Genomic DNA, 27168 nt, shown 5'->3' with positions numbered 1-27168 from the left:
ATCTAACAAGGATTGCAAATATTGAATACTCTCACTGTATTCCCTTATTTCTCTCTTTAATGCTTCAACAGTAGACTCTGACTTTGCATTAGCTTCAACCTTTGCCTCAAGAGTTTCTACTTTTGCCCTGTTAGACTTAGACTGTTTGTCAAGCTGAGACATTTTCCTGCATTTTTCAAAATATGATTGCTTATATTTATCCTTCTGTTTTTTGTACATTTTGATTTTCTGCTCTGAATTTTTTAATTGTTTTTTTAACTGTTTTAATTCACTATTAGATTCTGAAAGTTCTTCATCTTTTTAATAACTGTGGCAGCTTCTTGTTTGCCCAACAGACGTTCATATTTTCTCTTTAATTGTTTGTTTTTCTCTGTAAGTTCTTTCACTTTAGACCTTCTCTCAAAAAGTTTTTCTTCAGTTTTTTTTAATGTCTTTGTTGTTTACAGGTTCATTTACTTCTTTTGAAAATATAGCTGATGTGGTGGTTTCAGTCACAATAGATTGGGTTTGCACTGGTACAGAAAATTTCATGTCCAGAAATGCTCGTTTTCTTTCTCCTCTTTTTGTTTTGGAAGTTTTCATGGTTCTGTGAATTTTGCACATTAGTGCATTAGAATTTATTGCGTTTTTGTATAAATGGCATATTTTAGATATCCAAAGTGGGAGCTCTGTATGCACCTCAACACATTTTTGTTTAGCTAAGTTATACAAATCTACTATGAGTCCATTTGTTATAACTTTTTCATGTATAGACTCTATGCTCTCTTCAGTCAAAGTTTCAAAAGTTATACCATGTTTCTCTAAATATATAAACATGTTGAGCTTTTGGATAATGTGCCAGTAAATATGTTTGAGAAATTTCCTGTTATTCTTGTCTGGCAACCTTTTTCAACTGTCGACAAACAATCTTCACAATCATCAGTGAGGCTTACATTTGATGAACTGACTGCAATATTTCCAGTTAATATTGTTTGTGTGCTAGTATTCATAAACTTACATGTAAGTCCAGTCTTCTTTTTCTTCAAAAGAGGAGGAGAAGATGAACGGGCAGCAGATGGAAAACTCTACAAGGAATAAAAATAAATATTCTTAATAAAACCAAGTCATATAATTAACTTAATTGTTATTGCCAAAAATGCTCTACATTATTTAAAATCAACTTACACGAAATGAAATACTCTTTTCCTTCACTGGACTTGGTGGTATAGCACTTTCAAAGCTATAAATAATTTTTTTGGATTACAACATTAAATTGCAAAAATAGTGGTATGATGATTTACATATATTTCATCTGAATCACTTAAACTATAGTATAAACACATTAATGTCTGTTTCTTATTAAAATAAAAACATTGTGTTCTTTTCATTTTACATCACACAGTGTGTTCTTTTAGTTTATTTCACTTACAAATACTGACTGTCTTCGATTTCTGAAGGAGCTTGAGTAGCTTCCTCACTGTGTAGGGAATCCCAATCGCCTGAATCGGGAGGTAGAGTTTCTTCCGAGTCGGTTTCTTCAACCTTTACAAGCTTTTTCTTTGAATGTAACACCTTAGATTTATCTAAAGCACAATTAACAACCATAATTTAACCATAACTCGCAATCGACGTCATCAAACAGGCAGTTTTAACATTTGACAAAAGGCGCGAAAAAAACAGAGGAAATTCGAAATAGCAGTGAATTTGAACGATTTCGTAATGTTACGCAGTATATTAATCAAAAGTTTCTTTTTATTAGTAACAGTTGTGCTAATGAAACATATTAATGTAGAAAATATGCGTGAATACCAATGAATTGTGGATTTACTTACCCATTGAATCTTTCCACGTGCTATGTTAGATGGTTTCAGAATAGATCAGTCGTAAAATTACCATATTCTCCAAATATAGACATTTCACCTTATAGCCCGGCATAAATTACAATCGTTACCCATCGGGGTTTGTCCATAAAACAACGTAACACAAAGCATGAATGGCGAGGTCACATTTTTATAATATCGGGATCGAAGCGCCGCCTAGCGAGTGTGGTGGTTGCTACTGATTTGACAATCTTTTCCATAGCGAGGATATAGACATCCAATATCAAGCGTTTTGTTGTTTCTACTGAATCCATGCATGCCTTAAAACGATAAATCAATTTTGATAACTTAACATGAAACAGTTCCAAAAAATGTCAGCATTTTTATTTTGATTATAATACCGTTATCACCACGGAATAAAAAAATACCAGGTGTAATTCTATGATTTGATATAAAACATTCATTAGAAAAAATGCCAATATCATTTTTAAGTGATCATGAGATTGCCAAGTATTGAAAATATTGATACAGAAAGACCTGAAGACAGATATTAGGCAAATACTGCATGTGCAAAATATCTGCATATTAATGATGTCATTGAGCAAATATCATTACTAATGCATCCTTTGACGTGGTCACATTGGTTTACATTGCAATTGCACTCCGATTGGCAACCAGCTCCAAACCCGGGATATATACACTTTTTATCGCAATTTAGTCCCGTGTATCCAATTTGGCAGGCTTTAAATAAATATTTTAAAAGAGATAAAATGAAAAATTAAAGCAATTAGAGTTGAAATATTTCATATTAAATGGAAGCATATTAACAACTACACATACCTGTTGCATCTGTGGGTATTTGAACTCTAGCGTCGGTCTTGACGTTTGTTGCATTTGACACTGAAAACGACGGCGACCCATTTTGAATTTGGAAGGAAAATTAGTGTGAGTAAAACAAATGAACTTCACACTTTATTATACTATTGGTCAAACTACCTTCACATCCAGTTGTACTATTGCAGAGGATTTTTGCACAATTGCATACTTGTTGACATCTCCTCCCATAGCTCGGAAAGCGACATCGAAGTATACAATTGGAACCAGTATATCCATCATTGCATGCTTTATAAAAATTAAAATGATGTATGAAGTAAACAAAGCAAGGTTAATATTAGGATTTATAAACATTCATCAGAATTAACGCAATCATTGTGGAAGAAATGTTTGCGTTTCATAAAGCACCCCCCCCCCCCAAAAAAAGCAACAACAACAACAAAAAACAAACAAACAAAACAAAACACAAGAAAAAAAAATTAAAAAAACAACAAAAGAAAACCAAACCACAAAACGATAGACTAAGTATTGTATTGGCTGTTTCCGACTCAAGCAGGAAAGTTGCTTTTGATTAGAATGAACTATAGTAGCGTGAATAATTATATGTTAAATTTCACTTATATAAAACAATTATTGACATGATGGGTTTGCATGCACACTCACTTTAGATAAAAAAAAACCAAATGAATAAATAACCTCTTAGTTATTAAGCGATTGCAATCATTGCCAAAAATTACCAAATGGTCATGCAGTTATCAAATAACAATGTTCTGATATGCATGTACATATGCACTTATGAAACAACAAAGTTTTGGCCCCGTCTAATTTTCGCCCTTTTCGGCCTCGTTGTCAGCGGACGAAGTTATTATCAAAACGGATTTGGTGTGCTTTTTCCGATAGCGTCACGTTCAATTCTGTCAGCTACGTCATGCATAAACAATGCTTTACTGGTGTATTGAGCTTACCGCTGATTGGCTGCTTGTGCAGACTAACTTATGCACGGACAGAACAACTTTTTAGAGAATGAAAATTCACCTAGTTACTCGTGACTGTTGGAATTGGGGTATTTTTCGAAAGTGTATCCTTGTGGCAAAACATACATACAGTATACATAGCTCTACGAAGAACATTTTGGCTAGACTATATATACATGTAGCTACAATGCATACGATACTTACGAAAAACTTGCAGTTTACGGCACACAAAAATACGCTAGTTTTGAACAAATTAACATTATATATCATACCACAATCAGTGCAAATAATCCATTTAAAATTTCTTCTGTTCATAGCTGTTGCTTTACTTGCCCCAAACTTTCTCCCAATAAACAATCTTTAGGCTAATTGACCTCGGAAAGCGGATCAAGAGTCTTCATTTTATATGTAAACAAACCACGCCACTGTATCTGGGACTGATGATGGCGTTTAAAAGAATTTCAGAGACAAGTGAAGAAATGACATTTGTAGTAAAATGTATGAGGATATTTTAGTAATGATTATATACACATAATTTGGTAGGGTAAAAGGAGAATAAACGAATCGGACACTTGTCTAGCGAAGATGGCTCAGTTCTACGTACACATATGTACATACCGGTATACCCCCTTGCACTTTCCACTTCTGTGGTTATTTCATATCATCGTTCACTTCGTTTATTGACTGTAGATTGCCGATGGAAAAGTGTAGTAATCGAGAAAGTCATGTCTTTTATTTCTGGTAAGTAAGTAGGTAATACATGTACATTATACATTAATTACAATGTATATGAAATAAACGCGGAGTACATACAACTTCATATTTGTTTCAAGCCATTGTCGCAAACCACGGTCAACATGTACGTGAGTTTTGCATATAATTTAAATAAAAGGAGAGAGTCGATGTTGGGGAAAAATGAACTGTTCTGTGAAATCCATAAGTTCTGGAATTGCGTAAGAGTGCATAGATAACTCCGCCTAAAAAAACGAGCTGACCGATCATAAAGTTTTAATACCTGCGGTGTGTTTTAATATTGTTTTGCTTTGACGTTACTGACAGAGTTTATCGTGACGCTCTCGAAAAAAACATACCAAATCCGTTCTGATAATAAGACTGGCCGAATTATAATTTCTCATATCATCTTCCTTGAAAAAAAAAAATTTGGGGGCAAAATTCAAGACAGTAGGAAGAAACGAAGAAGGGCGAAAATAACACGGGCGAGAAAAACCCTGTATACACCATATCAATGTGAGTTGGTAAAGGAATACGCGAATACTAATGAGTGCGTTACAAGTCAAAAAAGCATTTACTGAAGTATATATCAAAACGTTTACTCTTATTACTAAAGCATGATTAAAAAGAACTTCATTTTTAAAAAATGTACTTAAAAACACAAATATTATAAAAAAATTTCAAATAGAAATTATAAACCTTGAGAATTTTCTTGCATGTAGTCCAAAATGTTCATTTCATCAGCATTAAAAGTAGAACCATTTCTGAATAAAACATAGGAAGATATTTTCTCACAAATATAAAAAAAAAAAATAATTTAACATTGGTAATGACAAATAAGAGGCACACATTCCAAAATGTTCAGCTAAGCATCTTAGTCCAAACACATATGCATTCAAGCTTAATCACATGCACCGAAAATTGGAAGTATGGTAAAGGTCCCCTAATTTGCATTAAATCTTTGGATATCATGTTTATAATTTTGGTGCAAAGCATTGGATGACAAATCCAGATTCTTCAAAACTGAAACTACATGTATAAGGAAACGTAGGTGTAATCTGACGTTGGTATTTTATGTATGGTTTCCGCAATGCACAAGCAATAATATTGTTTCAGGAAGTTTTTCATCAAGATTCAGTCAGCGAAGGCAGCATACTTTATTTCTAGATGGTTTCCGCATTGCAGAAACATTGCAAAACTATGATAAAGGCATAACTGTAATAAAAGTTAGTTTCAGTAAATTTCAATTAAGTTTCAGTCTGTGGAAATTCGGACTTAGAATTCTAATGCTATCTGCATTGCGGAAACCAAAGCAGAAATCGTGATAAAGGAATTAATTAGTAAACTCAGTATCAAAAATAATTGAGGAATTTTCAATACAATTTCAAACTACGGTAACTGACATAATGATATTTAAGCCAGAGAAGTCTCTGTTTAATTCAAATTTACCAACATATAATGACTTGTATCATAAAAATATGTTTCTACACTACATCAATCATTAATAAATTTCAAATGTAAACAAAATACTTATCATATATATGCATTCACAAGTACTTGCTTCATTTAATTTATTGAATGAAAGTAAATATAAATAATTATTCTTTATAAAAATATAAATATATTTCAATATTCTCTAATACTTGTTTCAAAGTATTGTTTTTTTCTGCATACTTCCCGAATTGGATAAAGACTGATAAAAGTTGATATAATTTTTTTCAATGTTAGTACAGATGGTACTTTATATTTGTGTCTCAATTCCTTTACTAACATGTACAATTTCTTTTAAAATGATACAAATCATTTCAAAGAGTATCGTTGCATAACTTTAAAGCTCAAAAGGATATAGCTGCCGTTATATTTCAGGTTCAGATATCTTTTCGTAAGCTCTATGGTCAATACAACGACCTTGCTTGTCAGCAAATACAATCTTCCACTAATCACCTAAACTACGTTTTCGTTTTATCACCAATTACGACAAAGAGCACATGGCGGGTATGACCGGTCAGCAGAGGATGCTCACTCCTCCTTGGCATCTGATCCTACCTTCGATGTAATTGAGGTCCGTGTTGGCTCAAGGTTTGTATTTTGACCAACACAAACAAACCAAATCATCAACGTTTCGTTTTTCCCTATAATGACATTTTCCCGATTTTGATATTTACCTCGATTATACATGTAACATGCCCAATCGTGACAAGGAGCACACGGCGGGTGCGACCGGTTAGCAGAGGATGCTCACTCCTCCTAGGCACCTGATCTTACCTCTATTTTTAGAGCTCTGTGTTGCTCTGCTTTGAATCTGAATTTCGTTTTATGGACTTTTGAGATGGTTTGCAGTTTGTTATTGTCATTTTTTTTCATATGACAAGGACTCTTGTCCTATTATATAATATATATTTTTTAAAATTTACTTTTTAAAAGGTATGATGACTTTCATCTTTAGAAGCACTTTTACTGAGTGTTTATTGGCTTTTAATGAAAATGATTTAAAAATGATGTATTACAGTATAATATGCAACTTTGGGATCAAGGTATTTAAATTATAAAACCCAGCCCTTTTTCATCCACCCAAAACTAAATCCCCCAAGGGCTATCATGATATCTTTATTTTTGATAAACAGCTTCATTCTTTCCTTTGAATATCTACTTAGCTCCAAAGAAAATTCAACAGCTGAGAAAAAGAAGATATTTAAACATAATAATTATAGTCTATGACTACCCTAATCCCATACTGCTCTAGATATCATGAAATTTAAAATTTAAGTATACAGCTAAATTAAAGACGACAGCTAAGTTTAAGTAGATAGTTAAATTTAGGAAAACAACTAAATTCAAGAAAACAGCTGTATCGAATTTCATTTCTTAATACGTAGTCGGTTTCTCATAGAGTCAGCAGAAGTACAGACGACGGTTTTTAAACATTATACATCATTATACGTTTTTACCATTTTCGCCCCATTCTGCATTCAGAATCCTTATTCTAGGGATCATCGATATCCGTTTTAGTTAAAAAGATTTATGAACGCAGGAAGGTCGACACTAAAAATTGCAATACGCCAACCGAGCGTTCCAGGTGACGTTAAAAATGCAGTTAGTAAAAAAATACTTTTTTACCTGGCAGGTAACTCCTTAGATAAAAGGAAAACAAAAAATCGCAGAAGCAAAAGGACATTGTAGATGGAAAACATCTGATCACTGTTTACAAACCTGATTTAATGACAAATATTTTCTATATATTTAAATAGATTTTAATTAAGTCCGGTTCAAAACCACTTCAAAGTATGCTTGCATCTAGTAGAGTAGTTTGAAGTTTCCTCTAAATAATGTTTCCTTCTTGTAATATAACGTTAAGTCAATTCACAAGTTCGAAATTAATTCGCAAATCCATAACGAAAAAAAAAAATTAAAATCGAAGTTGAAATAAAATGACCGACACACTGTGTTGAATTCTCAAGGGATTTCACTGGTATGATATTAACAAACGTGCTTTTTCGACAACCAAAACGCAAAAGTTATATAAAGCCAGTTTAGTTTATTTTTTATTATTTTTATTTCGTTAAAATTCGACAAAATAATAAAATTTCACAACTCCAAATTCGAAAATTCCAATACATTATCAGCCTGATTCATGTCCCAGCGAACTACTGATGGATGAAGATTCCTAAACAACATATTTGCATGATCGATTGATATTATGAAATAGAACTTTTGTGACCAATAAATATATCTTTTTGTTTCTCTTAGATGTCTGATTTATAGTTGACCAATAGATAAGATATTCTTTTAAGCACATAAAATGTTTTTTTAAAATGATTTAGCAATTGCAAAGAATTAAACAACAATTATCGATTCTCTAAATGATACACAAACAAAAGCGACATTCGCTAAGCTAAACTTTTTCAGAATAATGTGTATTTGTTAAATGACTTCCAAACATGCATCGATAAATAGTTAAACAACTGTACAATATTAGCAGGACAGCTGAAATTACTATTAAGCTAACTATTGCATGACGAATCAACTCATTTGAGCCTAGATGAACTTTCTTACATATAATTTTATTAGAATCATTCTTGAAACTGGGGTGCATTGGCAGACCTGTTGATTAAAACAATAACATATTTGGGTAATGAACGCGAAAGGTAATACTACTATTTTATATATTGTATTATTCGTAAAATTTTAGACCATTATATATATATATATATATATATATATATATATATATATATATATATATATATATATATATATATATATATATATATATATATATATATATTTCGACATGGTGATCTCAGCTACAAAAAAAATCAAATCGATTAAAAAGACAATTAACAATCGTTCTTCTATGGTACTTCATGCAAGATCTAATGACAACTGATCGAAAATACAGATTTGAAATTATCCAAAAAATCACCGCTACCAAAATCTTAGCTTTAAGTTTGTAAACGTTTGTTTTTTCAAAGACAAATATTAAGGCCAAGGGTGTGTCTTGTGGATACTAGCATTAAAGTCATGGTTAAGTGCGTGCTTATCTGCAATCTAATTTAAACCAGCTGTTCTTATGAGCTGCTGCTCTTGAACATCTAAATCAATCAGCTTAGAGCTCAAACGACTTGAAAATCTCAATATCTAAAAATGAGGTAATTGTCTTTTTCAATTAATCAAAACTCGTTTTTCTTACATACTCTCTGAACGGAAACAGCAAAAACAAAATGGCCGTGTATTCGAACGTTTAAGTGGAGTTTTTAAATGTCTGCAGAAGCTTTTACATACCAATACTTTTTGGGGGGGAGTATTACTTTTTTCGAAGGGGCTGCCCCCTTGAATACATTTTCAAATTTCGCTGGCAGAGTTCTGTCGGCCAATTGAATTGTTTGATTTATCAAAAGGTCATTCGGGCGTGAGCTCTAAGCGAGTTGCTTCGTATGTTCGATAGCGATAGCGTATCAGAACAGTTGTTTGACTTTATGAAATTGGTTTAGATGCTAGATTTTTGTGTTTGTTGTTTGTAGAAGTCATTAAAAAAACTCTAATCGGACGGCCTTTTTGAACTTAGTAAAATAACACTAACATTGACGAAAAACACTAAGCTCATAGAATTTATGAGCGAACAGCTTTGAAATAATTATGCTCTTAAATGATTCTCTATGGGACATGTTATAGTTAAGCTTGTATAGTCCATTGAATTTTACAAGTCAAGTTTAAGAGGATTGTCATACTAGTATATTGAAATCTTACTGTATGCCATAATTGGAGAAGTCTTAAATGTTGACTTAAGGATGTGAGACGCTTCATTGGTACTGGTTATAGTAGTGAATTTGGTGCTCTCTGGATTAAAGTTGAACACATTAAAGATAAATGATGATGAATTATATCAAACTGCATTATAACACAATTTCATGAAATATCATTTAAGCATACTTAATTGATGTATTTAACTCCAGAAACACTTAAAATAAGATTTTTACTATAATTGTTATCTCTTATTGAAATCATTGAATCAGTTAAATGTAGAATGTCTCTATTTCCCTTCAGGAGTGGTGTTTTTGTTGTGTCTGTCAAATCTAAAAAAAATGTTTCCATAGCATTATATTTCATACTCGGGGTCTTCTGTAGAAAACGTTTAACAAAACATTTCCTTTACATTTGCAGTTATTTTCTTTAGTAAATTAAATTTCTAAAGAGCAGCACCAATCAATATTTGTATGAACATTTTAACGGGTCAAAAAATTATATTTTTGGCGTCACACAAATTATCGTAGGAGCGTTTGGTTGGCAGTTGCTTTTATAACATGCAAGATGAAAATAAAGCAATGTTTAACTGAAAAGTCAGTGGTGGTATTAAATAGGTTGATACGTAATCATACCTTATATAACAGATAGATAAGAAGAGCGTTTCAAGCAATGAATAATAATTAACACCCTCTTACCTTTACACCCATTCGCAGGATGACAAAAATCCTTCTTGCAATGACATTCTAGCTGGCATTCTTTTCCGTAACTTGGATATTGGCAAAGTAGTTCACAATACGAGCCTATTTTACCAGTCTCACAATCTTAAAAGTAAATTGTAATCATATATAAAGGAGACATGTAGAAAATAACTATTTTAAGACAGTATAAACAAAACAATGAATAAAATCGAAAGTGAATGATCATAAATATATATTACCTGATGCTGGGCGTTTACATCCAAACACATAATGACAATTTTCATGACTACAGCTGCATATGGACTGATAGGCAGCGCCATACGAAGGAACTGGACATTTTTCAGTACAGTCTTTTCCAAAAAAACCGACCCTACAACCTTTAATTTAACTATTGTTAAATACTTTAACGTAATATCTCTCTTTAAACAATGAAACATATTTTAAAATATGGTTACGTGTGCATTTTGTAAGGCTTTCGTTCCAAGTATATCCAGAACAGCATACAGTCCCATTTGGTCTTAGAAAAAAAAGTAAACATCAAAGTTTGTCCACTATTTAGCATTAAAATCAGATTTGAATGTTCATTGGAATGTCTGAATCAATGGCATAAAATATTGCTTTAGATAATAGATTTAAAGTAAAATCAATTTTATTTCATTCGATAGAATGATAAAAACTTACCCATGACATATTTTTGAGGAAGTAACAATGATATGTAAAACCACAACATATATGATGTATACACTTAACATATCTGGAACGAAATAAATGTAAATAACTGCCGTCCCCGTTTCCGTCTTCCTTGTCGATTTTGGAATTGGATATATTTTCTGATTATTTTGTTTTTGTTGCAAACTCTATACTCAATTTATACAATTTCATATAAAACAAGGAAAAAATAAATGTAAACTTAAAGGAACTGAACGCTTTAATAATCAATAACATTAGGTTATCTTGCATCATAATCACTTGAATCTTAACATCATTTATAATATTTAAAATAAACATATGTTTCTAATCGTTATAAACAATTAATGCTTAATACAAACATATTTGTAATAAATCGTATATTATTGACGATTTCTTTAAGGTTAACTCAATGCCATACAATTATTGCCGTTTCGCGTCAACCGATGATTTTTCTATACTAGAATTTTAATATTCAACAAGCATGAAGATCGAGGGGAACAGTTTACTTCAAATGTAGCTAAATTACATGTATTATAATTACTGATTTGACTCCTCAACCCCACACATTGTCACTGACGTATTAAATTGTACATCATCAACCGAGGAAACCTTCATCATTACTCTCACGTTTATCAATGTGCGATTGTATGCATACTCGAACTCAATGACAAAAGTGTTGAATTTAGATAACTCACCGTATTAGTTTGGAAATACCCGATCTTCTTTTATTCAAAGTCACGTATTGATTATCAATATCACTTTTTAATCCACTATTATACAAAAAATTAGATAATAATTATTATCTGTTATAATTATATGATATTTATTTTGCACTGATGTGAAAGGCAATTGTTATTCGGATAAATACGTTGCAACTATATCATATGGGATAACATACTTACTCCATTAAAACACATCACGAACAAGATACAGTTCCTCTAATTTGCTTTATAATAAAGGAAAAAAATGAAGCCTCATCAAATACCGTATTAGGAATTTCAGGGAAGTATAAACAATCACGTTACAATCGTGATTTTGCCATGATTTGCGGAATTTCACAACAATCGGACATATTTTCTTTGTCACAAGAGGAACAGTCTCATTTTTCATGTCACCCGAATGACTCAAAACGTGGAATTAAAAAGTTGTTTACATCCCTCACTTGCTCTTTTGACTTTTACTTGTACATACATTTAATTGTATTTATAGATGCAAATAGCAATTTATAAAATTCTTGCAATAAGTCGCTTGATAAAGTTAACCTTGCCGAAAATCTTTAGAGAGTGTAAGCGTTGCAGGCGCAGGTCTCTTTTGACAACAGCGAAGTTCGGGCATTGGCAGTAGTCTTAAATGGTAGCCACCACCGTTCCGTCTATTAATGAACTTAGTTAATGATTTTCAGTCACTTGTCAAATTTCCTGAAAAGAGCAAACATAAGGAAATCTATCTAGTAAGGTTATTTCGTGAATAATTATTGTTTCTTTAGATTTAATGCGTGGTTTGTGTTAATGTATGAACGGAATATGTAATATTGATTCATAATCTTTGTAATGATTTTCAATGATAAATTATTTTGTCACAATATCTAAAATATGATAAATATCTATATTGAAAATACCTTGCCGTAAGATGTTAAATTCTTGGTATCAAACTAAATTTTCTACACTTGTATATACAGGAATTAACTAAAACTGTTTTGTTCCTTCAACTTTGATTAGAAATAGAGTTTTTTGTCTGATAATATTTCAAAGAAAATGTAAATAACTTATATAATTTCCGCCTGTATGTTGACTTTTTCAGTGCTTTTTATTTTAGGAACTGCGAATTACTATTTTCATTTGAATATCATATGTTACAGCAAAAAGAGAGTATGCCATCTATTTATCATATATATCTGTACATACGATATATTTTAAAACAATTTTATGTTATCAATAACAGTTTACGTGTAAGCAGACTGTCAAATAGGATTAAAAAGTCGCTTACCATTGACTAAGATTTGAATTTGTAACGACAATATGAAAACAATACGAAAAAACACTGTCTTTGATCAGAAAGATCTCACTACTGATCCATAATTGGACTACAAATGATTACGTGTTCCTGGCATGATCTTTCCTTCTTTCTTAATCTAAATTTGATACAGTTATCCATTACTCATACTCGTTGGTATTTGATTTTTTATAGAAAATAAAGAAAATACTTAAGTATTGGTCAAAATAAAAGTACTCAACATGACCCTTTGTCACAAGCGGTTCAAAATTGCGTCAAATGGCCATGTTTTTTAGATTAACAAAAACAATTTTGAATGCGCAGATACAGCTGAAACGCTGCACTCCGTGAGGAAAGAGATGTTGATAAACGTTTACTAATCTTAACTATTCATTTTGAAATACCCAATAACAAAGAAAATTGCAAATTAAAAAAAAGATCAATACATGTTGTATATTTTTTAACTTTAAATCGTTTTAACAAGACTAAGAATTTTGGGTGGTACACGAGAAACCGGGTTGTCTTGGGGTTGTTTATTTAAATCAAAACAATACATTAAATACCTTTTTTCCGAAGAAACAAAATCAATATTTGACGATTGGGTCTTATAAGCAAACTAGACATTAAGTTTAAGTTTTTTTTAAAGTGTTTTAACAGGTACAGCAAGTCTCACAGAGATAATGTGCAAAGATGCCGGTAAACATTTAGATGTTAAATATTACAAACGTTCATATTTTATGTTCTATGAATCAAATCAGCACATTTTTGTAAAAAGACAATGACAAATATATTCAGTCTGTGGAAGAAAACATCCCAACTACAGTGTCACCGAACTTGTGAATTCAACTAAAGAACACAATTGTTAGCATATGTTCACATGCAGATATATATATGATATTATTAACGACCATCAATATCATCAAATGAGACAAAACCATAAACTGTCATTTTATTGAATAGTCTTTTACGCGATGTGTGGGTCATTCGATTTTTGAAAGGTATTTTGCGAAGTGTTTTTAAACTTCTTTCTCGTGCCTTACTGATAGTAATAGAAACCAATCACTTATAATGATTAGGTATTTACCACAACTTATTTAAAATCGTACGTTTTCTTAATTGAAGATATGTGTCTAATTACGTAGTGTATTTTCCCACTAATCATGCAAAACGTTAACAAGGAGAGGTAACATGCCATCATTTTCCTACAGTTACCAATATCTTAGTCTATTACATTTATAGTTTCCAGAAATTTGTAACTATCAAACTGCAATGGAATGTGCAAAATGGTTACTTGAAGTTTTGTTGTTGACACAGGTAACCCATGGCCATCCTTTGCATAGTTGGAGGTCTATAATGATTCATGAAGTGCAAACAGTAAAAATTAAACAATTAATTTACTCAGGAATCACATTAAATTATTTCAATAAAAATGACCAACAAACAATATTCATTATTTGATAAAAACGTATTAGTCATATATGTAGTAAAAAAATGAAATTAGGAATCATTAATCATAATTTTTAAACACCAAAAGGAAATATCTTATCCAAAATACATACAAATTAAAATGGAATATAATTATAGCTGTGGTGCAACCACTCGGTGAAAACAGTAGACAATACACACACACACACACACACCCACACACACACACACACACACACACACACACACACACACACACATATATATATATATATATATATATATATATATATATATATATATAACGAAATACATTTCCAACTACTATTCAAACAGACAATAAACTTTAATAGTGGGTGTATTTCAATAGTAGTGGTTGCATTGTAATCCTTATAACAAAATATGTTCCCAATCACAAAATATAGAACGAATTTGTTTTTAATAGTAGCTGTTTGTCAATAGTGGTTGCAATATAGCTGCCTGTTTCATCTTTACGAGCCTTGCATTGTTAAAATGTGTACATACAGATAGAAATATATGAAAGAACCATTAGTCATATTGAAAACAAGGTTTCAACTGCTTTTCTAGTCTTTCATTTAATCTTTGGTTTCTTGATTTGACGACTCTCTTCGGTGTATACACATATATCCTTAATTTCTGATTGAACAGACTTGGACTTTCGTGTACGGCATTATTTGAAATCCACACAGCCCAGGACTGGCTGTGCAACGTCTCTCATGGCCAACAATGCGCCAAGAGTTCACAATAGTTGACAAATACAAACATTTAACTTGAGAAGAAACAATTAAGAAGAAATATAAAATGACCGAACAATCTAACTTTCGATAATTATTTCAGAAAAACTACTTTTTTTTCCTAAAATTTCTAAATTGTATTTTATGGTGTATTTTATAATGTGTATGAGCAATGTTTATATTTTGCAATTTTTATGGCTATTTTGATAAAAAAATGCAATAGAAAATTATTTATATCTTTGTTTTGAACGTTTTCAAAAGTTGAAATATCTAAAAACTAGAATGTGATTTTCTGAAAGTCACAAAAACAAAAGAAAAGTTGTGTCAGCTAGACGACTTATCAATAAGACGACCTATTAGTTAAATGACTTCTGAACATACAATGATGAATTGTTAACCCAAGGTACGATATAAGAAACACTGCTGCAATAACCATTAAGCTGACTGTAATATAATAAAGCAACGTATTTGACCCATCAGGAGCTTTGGTACATGGGCTGTTTTTTGAGCCATTGTTGGAAGTGGGTGGTTTTGTCAGACTTGTTTGAAAGGCTTCCTTCTTACTGGCTATGATAGTGAATATGGTGCTTTCTAGATAAAAGGAGAACATATTAAACATGAATAAAAGATTTAGAAAAAACATTTTATAACGCAAATTCATGAAGAAACACGCAGCATATTTTTTAAAAATTATATCTCTGTTAAGAAACAACTGAAATAGATCTCATGTGTTTACTATAATATTTTAAATGGAAACGGTGAATGTGAAATACCTATATGTTTCTTCAAGTGTGGTGATATTGTTATGTCTGTTAAATCTATAATGAAAAAAACTTCACACAGCTAAAATATAAAATGATAATAACGAACTGTCAATGTATTTTGAGAACGTATCTTTGCGAGTTTACAGCCTAACTTTCTTGTACATTGAATTACAACGGTAAGTTAAACAGTTAACAAGAATAAAAACTTAGCTGACACTCGATCGTCTATAGTATAATGTCGTGTATCGCTTTATGTATTTTATGTTTTACATATTTAATATACACTATCTTACTTTTACATCCATTTACAGGATCACATATATACTTCTTGCATTGGCATTCTAGCTGACATTCTTTACCGTAACTTGGATATAGACAAAATAATTCACAATATGAGCCTGTTCTTCCAGTCGCACAATCTTAAAAGTACAATGTATGGAAGTATAATTAAATATGATTGGTGTTAAAAATAATTTTTTTAAAAGATATTGTAGATAAAACGAATAAATTGATAATTAATTATAAATACTAAATTCAATGACCTGTAACTGAACGTTTACAACCAAACACAAAGTGACAGCTATCATTACTGCAGTAACACTCAGACAGACAGCCGGCTCCATACGTAGGAAATGGACATTTTTGACTACAGCCATTACCATAAAATCCATCACTGCAAGCTTTGAATACAATACCTTTTAGAAATATAATTAGAAATATGATAATATAAATAAAAAAGAAAATCAAACGTTTTTTTTAAATACTAACGAATGCATTTGTTATGGGTGATGTTCCAAAAGAATCCAGAACAGCATTTCCAACCACCTGGTCTTAAAAAAAAACAGCAAAAATAAATAATTTTTAAAGAACAAGTCAATCTAATTTAAAAAAAAAAAAAGCCAGCACTGGTATTTAGATTATCTGAATCATTAATATTTTGATGATTTTACGAGCAAGTCCAACATTTCGTTGGTATTAGGAAATAAACTTACCCTTCACATAATTGTGAATATGTATCAATGGCATGTAGGATCACAAACAATATGTTGCTTACTCTGAACATGTCTGCAACTGAATAATTTATTCTGACAGTGTTTCCGTCTTCATAGCTGATTTTAGTTACATCTTTGAAATTGTACATGTTTTCCAATTTTGTTCCCTTTTGAAATAATACACTGCTAAATTTGTAACCAAACAAGGAAATAAAATCAATTGGTGTTCATAGTTTATTTGAGTATAAACAATCGCCTTAACATATAACAATTGAAATAAATCTCAAACAAACAAACAAAGAAATATACAATAAAAACTCCCGGAAAAAACACAAAAACATAACAAAAATACTATTGTAAATCATGCCCTTTTACAAAGAAAAAAAAATGATTTAAAATGCTGTACCATCCTCATTTACGATAATCCACAAAACAGTAAATGACGTTTTGGGTCATGATTTGAAACAGCGTTTTTACATCGCTTGGTAGAAAAAAAAAATCATTCGCATCTTGAACCTTACTATTGATGTAACATTTTTTTTCTAAAAAAAATATAATGATTTGACCATTTCCGCAAATCTCCGACCACAAACTCATATTTAAAACACAATTAAGCACTGTACACCAGTTTGTGATCATTAAGACTAAGTGAAGGGAGTTCTTTATTTCTATTTTGGATTTTATATTATAGTTTTATGATGACACAAGAGCATGTATGGAGTGCATATCGCAAAAGTTTTGGCAAATGTTGGCGGGGCCCGTATTTCAAAAAAAGTCTGCTTTAACTTTTATACGTATCATACGTGTACATCATGCGCATGAAACTGAATGGTTTTCTGGTGTCTCCAGGTTTTTTTTTTTTTTTTTTTTTTTTTTTGATCAGTTTTGCAGTGTGGGCATGTTTATTATCGATGTTGCATGAATCGGGACAGTTTCAAATGATTTCAAAACAATTGCAGTCATAGGCACTTGTATTCATTAAATGCAAGGAATAACGAGTAGGTAGAGCCTTTCTGTCTTGCTTTTTTAATATTATTACGATCTTTTATACCCAATTGTGGTAGAAAAACTAAACAACTTAAGGAAGGAGTATTCTCGTTTTCAAACATACTTCTTATGATAAGAAACTCATGAAATTTTGACACAGTGAAACAGGTCGTATAACCAAATGATTCATTTATCTCAATCAAATTTCACCTCCTTGTTTTTGCAGATCAAGGTCACTTCCTTTTTCCTCACCTTAAAGAATGATAAAATCCAATGTAGTTCTTTGCAGCTATGTAGACATTTGTTTAAGACATTAATATTCTATTCTTCAATGAAATGATAGAATATCAGAATATCTATCAGCTTACACTACTTAATTTAATTAAATAGTCAAACTAAAATTTATATTGCTTACCCCGTATTTCTTCTAATTTTCTTAAAATTTGAAGATATTTTGATTATTTTTTTAATGCTTCCAATATTAAAATATTTCTGATTTTTACGTATAGTGAAGACTTTTTATAAAGATATAAACTGACAGAAAAGTTAACATATTGACCACGTAATAAGAGAGACAAACTGAATTTATTGATTTTTTTTCACACAAATCAATGTATAGAATGGGCGCTTTATAAAGCATGTAAGCATGTAAATAAATTTGATTGGCAAATCATATTATGAACACAGATTCTGAAACCAATTATCTTCTCATTAGTTCACATAAGTTAAGAAAACCAACATTAATGTGATTGTTTTAAAAGTGCTAAAACAGACTCCTTGATGTACAGCAATTTTGAATTGCGAAACATGTGATATTTTCCTACGCCATTATTTCTCGAAAAATATAGTCCTTATTAGATTCTAAACATTCTATGCAAAGTTGTATGATAGTAAAATAGAAACAAAAATCTACTATTTCATTTTCTTTCATCTTGATTTAATGACCAATTAATTTGAACACCATAAAATACTCCGTTCTTAATATAAATAGTACATTTTGTTTTCGTATCCAATAAAAGTCGTTATTTAACGATCAGAAGAAGTATTAAATTTGTATATATCTTTAATTTGTATACAATGTATACATATTTCCAGTATTTGTCATCCGGTTTCAAGTTACACGTTGATTATATAATATTACTGCTAATATTAAGCACGCACACATCATATAATCACAGAACATTTTGGGTTTTGAATGTTCAACTTTGCAATTTTAGAGGCATCATAATAAGATACAATAAAATTATAAATGTAAGTTTAATTGGAGAGATTCTTCATAAGTTGTTTTGCTGAAACTGTTTATTATTTTGAATACCGATAGAAAGATTGGGTCCACTCACTTCCATCACTGTTAAAAACGCTTGATATCGGTGAAAATTTGTTGATGTTGATAACTTTAGGTTTCTATATTGAAACTGATATTTTTATAACAATGAAAAAATGTACATACAAGAAGTGTTATTTTGTCAAATGCTGTTATCACATTTGTTCATTCACTTGAAAAAATTATGTAATGGAACCAGGTATGTTTTTTAATACAACATCAATTATAATGACAAGGATTCATGCCAAAGTCATTGGATCCATTGGCTAGATTTGCAAAAAATGCAAACAAATGCAAAAAGAAGAACAATATTTGCAAATATGAAGAACCAGTTTTTCGTTTATAGTAATAACACAAGTCGCATTACAGACTCTACATACATTAACATTTATTCATAATAAGTTATATGTACAATATATTTTATCACCAATTTATGATGAAACACATTATATTTATAAATGTTTTAGACATCTACACAATTGCAATGTCCCTTACCCGGACAGAACCCATTTCTTGAACATTAATATTGATACTTGAAAAGTAATATATATATAACAAAAAGTAACTCTGTTAGAATTAATAGACCAACTATGATTTGCATGTAGTGTCCTCTATTTTCTTTATGAATTTTGACCTGGGTTGAGGCGATAGATGTATTACTGTGGCTGGTAGTAACCTGCATTCCTGAATGTCAAAAAATATATTTTGATTACATATTATATGAAAAGCGCACTTTGTCATTTGTACCGCAAAAAATATATATATAGATGCATCAGGAAAAGTTTTATTTAGAGATATCACTCAACTATATTGAGCTATAAAGGAGAATATATAAGCTTTAACTGAAATTGGAACGGATTTCCTTCTGACTATTTGTGGAACGAAACCTTGTTCAAGTCATAACTTTTTTAGTTCAATTTCCCATGTATAAAAGCTGTAAACAGTTTTGATTTTCATATCATTACCTAGTTAATATACAATTCATCCTATGTTTTCTTGGGTTTGTGAATTTTTACTGTTATTCACTTCAAATTGTAGATACCAATGTGCGTTTTATCTTTCCACACTAAACGTTGCGTTAGAAACGGTTTTAAGAACGTTGTTTACTCATGGTTTCAGTTCTCAAATTCGGATTGTTATAAAGTTCAATGTACTGGGTAAAATTTGTTCCAAGCACTAAGAGTATTTATGAAATGAATTATTTATTGACAAACCATTCAACATTTTCACCTTTTCTTGGAATAAGACTCAAACATGGTTGGACTTTTAGCAAATCTGAGGAAATTCGAACTAAAATTGTCAGATTTTGTGTTTAACTGAAATATTTTTGATAGTAGTATAATATTCAAAATCAAGATTTAATTTGTCCGTCAACATAAGTTTGCATATTTTCTGTTGGTTTTATCCCACTTTTCCAATTAAATAATCAAATATTCGAAACTGCTGAAAAACGATAAAAGACACCATATCTCAAAATTTTGATTATTGACCTCATACAACTGTTATGCCTGCAGAGTGAGGTCAATATACCTTTTTAATGCTATAAATGTTTTAATATTATTATCATTCAGTTTTTGGTTAAATGATGGTTAGGGATTTGAAAACTAATAGACAAAATTCGGACTAGAAATATAAAAAAAAGTGTGAATGAAAACTTAATGTTTTGTGTCAGTTTAGTGTCACTGCCATTCATAAACTGTATTTCATTTTTAAAAGAGTCTAGCAATTTGTACTATTTTCACAATTGAGAAAATCTCAATCATAGTGTAACATTTTTAGTGATTTTTCTTAACGTACTGGGTCCATTGGCCTACTTTTTTTGAAGTGAAAAATAGCAATACTGTGGTAGGTCTTTAACACACAATAGATGGTTTTTCATTATCATCAGTTGATTTTTTTCGTTCTGAGTAAAAGTATACTTTTATATTACGATTTGTGACTTTTTATAAATAAATACAGTTTTTATTAAATGAAATATTATATCGTCATGATTGAAATTGTTCGTTTGCTTATGTTGTTAAAGCTTGCATACCGCAGTGCAAAGCAACATTTTGTTTTTCTTAATAATTGACGGGATATATTTCAAATGTAAACAGTCTGATATGAATGGCTAAGCAATCGAAATGGGAAAAAAATATACATAGAAATTGACGTTATATTTACCAATTTCTGAATGAGGACATCCATGAACATGATGGCATACGTCAACACTACAGTTTACGCATAAGAGTTGACATTTCCCACCATAAGTAGGAACGGAGCAACGATGACTACAGTTCATTCCATAAAATCCTTCGAGACATTCTTAAAATGCAAATATTTCATTATTGTTTTAAGTGAATTTCCTTTTGAATAAGAATTAATTCCAAGATTCACTATTACAATGTAATATTTGAAACATACAAACCTATGCATGTATTTAGTGTTTCATTCCAAATATATCCGTCACAGCAAACGTATTTCAAACCACTTGGTCAATTGAAATCACAAGGATGATTATAAATCAGTGACACTGACAGTATAATTTTGTGTTTCCAGTCATTAATATAATTTTAAGTTTGCACACCATAGTAAATTCGAATTGCTAGGGAAAAAAATCAGTCATTAGAAGAAGGAAACATTACTTACCCGTCACATAGATTTGTGTCTGAGGGAATACAGTGTTGGCAAAAGAAGATCATATTGATAATAACCACATGCAGATGTGAGGACTTCATTACAGCGAATGGCAGCAATAAAATTATTTCCGTAAAGTTTAACAGTTTTGTTATGATTTCTTACTTTTAATATACATACAAGCATTGTTCATTTTCTGCAATGCCCAACTTAGAGAGCAGACCATTTCAATTTAACGTACACAATGCCTCTACATACTGCATACAAACAAAGTAAATCTCAGTGTCCGAGAAATAGTCGTAATTTACATACAGAAACTGAAACTCAAATTCAAAATCAAGATATATTAATTTCTCTCATTTCTCCGCTATGTCTCAATTTTCTCTGCTAATTACAAAACATTCTCTGGTCAATATGTTAGGGTGTATATCTTTTAAAACGTGTAAACTTCAATAAAGTGATTAATAAAATGCACCAAAAAAAAGCATAGGCTTCGTTTAGGGAATAAAAAAACTAAACAATTCAGTATTAATATTTTACCATCTCTACAACGATATTAAAATCATGGATTCACTTCTTGTGCTTTGATACCAGTGTATTTGCAGATAAGGTAATTTTGTTTTAAATGATATAATTGTTAAGAATGCTCGACTGATTCTGCCAATAAGCATTAATATTTTCTATCTCAGTGTTCATTAATTTAATATCGATAAAAATGACTTATAACAATCTAGAATCGGAACAATAGTTTATTTTAACTTTGTAATCTTCTTGACTGTTAGCTTTTTTACGTTGTTAAATTAATTGAGCGGATCCACGTTTTCTGTTTTTAATTTGCATATATCCGTTGCAATTGGCTTATCATTCAAAAGGATGTCTTAAAGAGGACAAAACATTCCGTGCGAAGACCACGGGTATAACTGGAACTGCACGCGTCATCATGCGTGGATTTGGGAAGCGGGAGGAGGTTGCAACATTGTTTTCATTTATTGATCTCACTAAAACCTAACATTGTAAAACAAATAACAACACATGCATTTAAAACAACATTCGAATTTAATTTTCATATAAGCCCCCACAGTAAGATGACAGTCGCTCCCACCCCCAAAAACTCGGTAATAAAAGATTTTTTTGTAAGATTGAAAGGTGCATCGTTATATTTTTGGTTAAATATTACTTTTCGGATTTGATGTTTGTATTGCTTTAGTAAGGCATTTTTCATTTGTCAACTATAGCTAAAGTGTCATTTGTTGAGTTATCAACGAGTTACAGAGCTTACAATTCGTTACTATTTTAACAAAGATTTTGTTTATATTTTGAATACTGAAGTGAAAATCCTAGTTTTTGACCTAAAATGAGTGTGTTATACGTTTTTAACTGTTTATATATGCAAAAATAAATGAAAACAAAGACAAATCAGCCTGACGAGATTTTTTACTGATATATTGAACTTATGAATGGATTGTTTTGACAGACCTGTTGATTAAAAGACAAAAGTTTAAAGTAATGTAAAGGAAAGAATTGATTCTAATTACTTAATTCATCAAGTATAAATGCTTAAATGTTTAAATCTTTTAAAACCATATGCTTAAAATAATGTTTCATAGTAATAAAAATATAAATAAGCAATTAAGATTTAAATTAGACTGTCACTACGTAGTTAAAAAAAGTAGTGGGAGGCGTAAAGTGTGCAAAGTTTGTAGGATGCATCAAACGGACACAGCTGTGATCGGCGGAAATTGATTATAAAATTATATATAAAACTACCAATATTGATTTTGTATGTTAAACACTATCTGACAAAAACAACTGAAGAGACATTGCAGATCAACTTTTTACCGAAAAAAATTATCGATGGCAAACTCTTCTATTTTGAAAATATGAATCTGTTAGAGATGAGATAAGTTTTAAGTGTATGATAAAGTGCATGTTTAAATGATAATCACTTGTTTTTTGTTGTAAGTAAGAATTATGGATAAAAAAAAAATATCGGATCGACTTTATTAACAACAATTGAAAGACATCCTAAAGTGACGTAAATTGAACAACTCGTCAATATCAGTTTTATGCATAAAGCTTAAACTGTAATTTTGGATTATCCTTTAACTTAATGAGATACTATTAAACCTTCAAAAGCCTATTGAAATGTAGTGATTAAACAAGTTGTTTTTTAAATATCTGGTTGTCAATAACTAGAAATCTTACTGTTCATCATGACTTGATTAGTATTGTATCTTGACCTTGACATCTGAGAAGCTTCCTCCTTACTGGCTATGATGGTAAATATGGTACTCTCTAGATTAAAGAAGAACACATTAAACATGAATAAAAGATTTTAAAAAACCGTGTTCTAGCTCAAATTCCTGAAGTAATACACAGCATAATTTTTCATAATATTTATCTTTAGAATCAACTGAAATTGGATCTCAGATGTTTACTGTGACATTTTCTTAATTCAAACGGTAGATGTGAAATACCAGTATGTTCCTTAAAGTGTGATGGTATTGTTGTGTCTGTTAAATCTATAAAAAAAAGTCACACAGCAAGAATACTTTAAAAGAACACAATTATGTTATTAAGTTTACGGTCTGACGTGCTCGCGCATTGAAATAAAAATTCTCTTTTACAGTACATGTAAACAGTTCACAAGGATATAAACTTGGTTGATTCGTGATCAAACATTCTATAGAATAGTTTCGTATATCACTCTAATTAATATATGTTTTAAATATTTAATATGCACTATCTTTCTTTTACATCCATTTGCAGGATCACATAGATCCTTCTTGCAATGACATTTTAGCTGACATTCTTTTCCGTAACTTGGATATAGACAAAATAATTCACAATACGATCCTGTTTTCCCAATTGCACAATCTTAAAAGTACAGTGTATGAAAGTATAATTATCGATGACATTGTTGGTGTTAACAAATAATATTTTTTAAAGATATTATAGATAAACGAATAAATTGATAATTGATTATAAATACTAAATTCAATGACCTGTGACTGACCGTTTACAACCAAACACAAAGTGACAGCTATCATAACTGCAGTTGCACTCAGACAGACAGCCGGCTCCATACGTAGGAAATAGACATTGTTGACTACAGCTATTACCATAAAACCCATCACTGCAAGCTTTGAATACAATACCTTTTAGAAATATAATTTTCTATCATGCAGAAAATCAATTTTATTTTAAAATACTAACGAATGCATTTGTTATTGGTGTTGTTCCAAAAGAATCCAGAACAGCATTTCCAACCACCTGGTCTTCAAAAAGAACAGCAAAAATGAATGATTTTTAAAGAACAAGTCAATCTAATTTTCAAAAAAAGCCAGCACTGGTGTTTAGATTATCTGAATCATTAATAGTTTGATGATTTTACGAGCAAGTTGGTATTATGAAATAAACTTACCCTTCACATAATTGTGAATATGTATCAATGGCATGTAGGATCACAAACAATATGGTGCTTACTCTGAACATGTCTGCAACTGAATATTTTAATCGGTCAGTGTTTCCGTCTTCATAGCTGATTTTAGTTACATCTTTGAAATTTCACATGTTTTCTAATTCTGTTCCCTTTTAAACTATTACACTGCTAAATTTGTAACCAAACAAGGAAATAAAATCAATTGGTGTCCATAGTTTATTTGAGTATAAACAATCACCTTAACATATAACAATTGAAATAAATCTCAAACAAACAAACACAGAAATATACAATAAAAACTCCCAGAAAAAAACACAAAAACATAACAAAAATAATATTGTAAATCATGCCCTTTTTTACGAAGAAAAAAAAATGATTTAATATGCTGTACCATCCTCATTTACGATAATCCACAAAACAGTAAATGACGTTTTGGGTCATGGTTTAAAACAGGGTTTTTACAACGCTTGCTAGAGAAAAAAATCATTCGCATCTTGAACCTTACTATTGATGTGACATTTTTTTTTCTAAAAAGATATAATGATTTGACCATTACCGCAAATCTCCGACCACAAACTCATATTTAAAACACAATTAAGCACTGTACACCAGTTTGTGCTCATTAAGACTAAGTGTAAGGAGTTTTGTATTTCTATTTTGGATGTAATATTATGGTTTAATGATGACACAAGAGCATGTATGGGGTACATATCGCAAACGTTCTGGCACATGTTGGCGGTGCCTGTATATCAAAAAAGTTTGCTATAACTTGAATGCGTATCGTGGTTGTACATCATGCACATGGAACTGATGGTCTTTTGGTGTCTCCGTTTTTTTTTCTTCGGTTATCAGTTTTGCAGTGTGGGCATGTTTATTATCGATGTTGCATGAATCGGGACAGTTTAAAAAGACTTCAAAACAATTACCGTCTTTGGCACTTGTATTCATTATATGCAAGGAATAACGAGCAGGAAGAACATTTATGTCTTGCATTTTTAATATCATTACGATCTTTTTTTCCAAAATGTGGTAGAAAAACTAAACAACTTAAGGAAGGAGTCATCTCGTTTTCAAACATACTTCTTATGATAAGAAACTCATGAAATTTTGACACAGTGAAACAGGTCGCATAACCAAATGATTCAATTATCTTAATCAAATTTGACCTCCTTGTTTTTGCAGATCAAGGTCACTACCTTTTTCCTCACCTTAAAGAATGATAAAATCCAATGTAGTTCTTAGCAGTTATGTAGACATTTGTTTAAGACATTAATATTCAATGAAATGATAGAATATCAGAATATCTATCAACTTACACTTAGCCCGTATTTCTTCTAATTTTCTTAAACTTTGAAGATATTTTGATTATTTATTTTATGCTTCCAATATTTAAATAGTTCTGATTCTTACGTATAGTGAAGACTTTATATAAAGATATAAAATGACAGAATAGTTAACATATTGACCAAGCTATAAGAGTGAAGAACTAAATTTATTGATTTTTTCACACAAATCAATGTATAGAATGGGCAATTTATAATGCTTGTAAGCATGTAAATAAATTTAATTGGCAAATCATATTATGAACATAGATTCTGAAACCAATTATCTTCTCATTAGTTCACATAAGTTAAGAAATCCAACATTAATGTGATTGTTTTAAAAGTGCTAAAACAGACTCCTTGATGTACAGCAATTTTGAATTGCGAAACATGTGATATTTTCCTATGCCAAAATTTCTCGGAAAATATAGTCCTTGTTAGATTCTAAACATTCTATGCAAAGTTGTATGATAGTAAAATAGAAACAAAAATATATTATTTTTATTTTCTTTCATCTTGATTTAATGACCAATTAATCAAATTTACGTTCGACAAGTCGAAAACCATAAAAGACCCCG

General features: G+C 30.7%; 4 long non-coding RNA genes across 4 annotated transcripts; all 4 read right to left on the bottom strand.

Annotated features, from left to right (window-relative positions):
• Positions 1-2040: 2040 nt before the first annotated feature.
• On the bottom strand, positions 2041-2841 carry LOC136271264 (uncharacterized). The gene is made up of 3 exons (XR_010709177.1): positions 2640-2841; positions 2415-2540; positions 2041-2119 (listed from the first exon to the last, which is right to left on the bottom strand). It is a non-coding gene; the product is annotated as an uncharacterized lncRNA (long non-coding RNA).
• A 4009-nt stretch (positions 2842-6850) lies between these two features.
• Positions 6851-13505, bottom strand: LOC136271664 (uncharacterized). Its single transcript, XR_010709597.1, has 6 exons — positions 10963-13505; positions 10737-10798; positions 10521-10658; positions 10279-10404; positions 9587-9676; positions 6851-8440 (listed from the first exon to the last, which is right to left on the bottom strand). It is a non-coding gene; the product is annotated as an uncharacterized lncRNA (long non-coding RNA).
• A 2944-nt stretch (positions 13506-16449) lies between these two features.
• Positions 16450-17142, bottom strand: LOC136271782 (uncharacterized). Its single transcript, XR_010709778.1, has 3 exons — positions 16900-17142; positions 16676-16737; positions 16450-16587 (listed from the first exon to the last, which is right to left on the bottom strand). It is a non-coding gene; the product is annotated as an uncharacterized lncRNA (long non-coding RNA).
• Positions 17143-18842: 1700 nt separating this feature from the next.
• Positions 18843-26215, bottom strand: LOC117690641 (uncharacterized). Its single transcript, XR_010709777.1, has 7 exons — positions 25251-26215; positions 25043-25104; positions 24832-24969; positions 24304-24703; positions 21618-24121; positions 21374-21514; positions 18843-19894 (listed from the first exon to the last, which is right to left on the bottom strand). It is a non-coding gene; the product is annotated as an uncharacterized lncRNA (long non-coding RNA).
• Between the last annotated feature and the right edge of the window lie 953 nt (positions 26216-27168).

Source organism: Magallana gigas, chromosome 9 (assembly GCF_963853765.1).
Source record: "Magallana gigas chromosome 9, xbMagGiga1.1, whole genome shotgun sequence".
Taxonomy (NCBI): Eukaryota; Metazoa; Mollusca; class Bivalvia; order Ostreida; family Ostreidae; genus Magallana; species Magallana gigas.
Note: the sequence above shows the minus strand (reverse complement) of the source record. Positions and strands in the feature narration are given on the sequence as shown.